Below are 1,483 nucleotides of genomic sequence, written 5' to 3'. Positions count from 1 at the left end.
TATCACATTGCTCCCAAATAATAACAATTTACATGGTGGATAATGACGTACTGGACTAAAAACCAGCATCACAACATCCTTATATTGTGCCCTATTAACTGCAATACCATTACATACCTGTCTGGCCATTCAGTAAGCGTGATGAAGCTGAATGGATCCAGATTGCCCCCTCTGAAGTGATGGAATTCCAAGGTTCTTTCCACTCTCCTTCTGGTGGCCAGATAAGGCTGAGTGTATCCCAGTCCTCGTCATCAGCTCTTGTGGCAGCCTAAGGTGCCTGACTTGACATCAGTATCAAGATCCAAATGTTTGGGACCTCCCTCACTGCTCCTTGACATGGCATAATCCAGACTGCAAGTAAACACTGCATTGAAGTTCTACTGTTCAGAAAGAATATAATTACAACTACTACTCTGTCTTCTCCACAACTACCACTTTAGAAACTGTATAGGCCCAAGGCGAGTAAAGTAGAAAGTTTGCATTATGGTATCTTCATATATTAGACAGGCAGTCTTCAGATGAAACACTATTACTTTAATAAATAGGATTACTTAATTAAAAAAACAATGTTACATACCTGATGTGCTGCTCATATATAATTTGTCATTGTTAAAGAATATAAGGTCATTGGAGCAGTACCACAGACATTTGATATGATGGGTTCCATCAGGTGTTACCTGTGCTGTGCAGCACATTTGATGTGGTGTAACAATGCTGCACAGAAACAATGTGGTTCATGTCCAGCACTGTAAAATAATTTTATATAATATTGCAGACAGTAAAACAGAATACAAAAGTATCAATATACAGATATCAAATCAGAACTTCATTATCCTCAAATAATGTTATCTCCATTAGATTTACTTTACACACACCTGATGCACCATGATGATAACCTTACTGCCATTACATAGTGTGTCGTTGTTGCACAACATGGACCAGATTGTGGGTATCAAGCCCTGCAAATTATTTTTGTGTTATTATTCAGACAAAATTGATAGTTCTACAAGGTGGCTTATACTCCACTGCAAGTAACTTTTAAATCCAGAATCCAAACACACTACAATGCTACCGAATGACAACATTGTAAATATTACTTAATCTGACATCTTTAGTTCATATGAGGACATTAGAGCAGCATGAGATACATTGGGAATAATGGGTCCATTAATGTGTTACCTGTTGTGCTGTGTTGCACATTTGGTGTGGCATAACCATGCTGCACAGCAACAAACTGGTTCATGTCCAGCCCTGTAAATTAATTTTACATTATATTGCAGACAGTAAAATAGAATACAAAAGTATCAATACACATATGTAACTTTAGATTTCATTATACTCAAATAATGCTATCTCTATTAGATTTACTTTACACGCACATGATGCACCATGATGAACACCAGGCTGCCATGGCATAGTGTGTGGTTGTTCAACATGGACCTGATTGTGGGTGTCAAGCCCTGCAAATAATTTTTGTGTTATT

General features: G+C 37.5%; 1 long non-coding RNA gene across 1 annotated transcript; it reads right to left on the bottom strand.

The window, feature by feature from the left end:
* Positions 1–243: 243 nt before the first annotated feature.
* LOC126253196 (uncharacterized) lies at positions 244–1,245 on the bottom strand. Its single transcript, XR_007545917.1, has 4 exons — positions 1,180–1,245; positions 876–959; positions 578–746; positions 244–351 (listed from the first exon to the last, which is right to left on the bottom strand). It is a non-coding gene; the product is annotated as an uncharacterized LOC126253196 (long non-coding RNA).
* Positions 1,246–1,483: the final 238 nt, after the last annotated feature.

This window comes from Schistocerca nitens, chromosome 4 (assembly GCF_023898315.1).
Source record: "Schistocerca nitens isolate TAMUIC-IGC-003100 chromosome 4, iqSchNite1.1, whole genome shotgun sequence".
NCBI classification, from domain to species: Eukaryota; Metazoa; Arthropoda; class Insecta; order Orthoptera; family Acrididae; genus Schistocerca; species Schistocerca nitens.
This window is presented reverse-complemented; position numbering and strand designations above follow the sequence as displayed.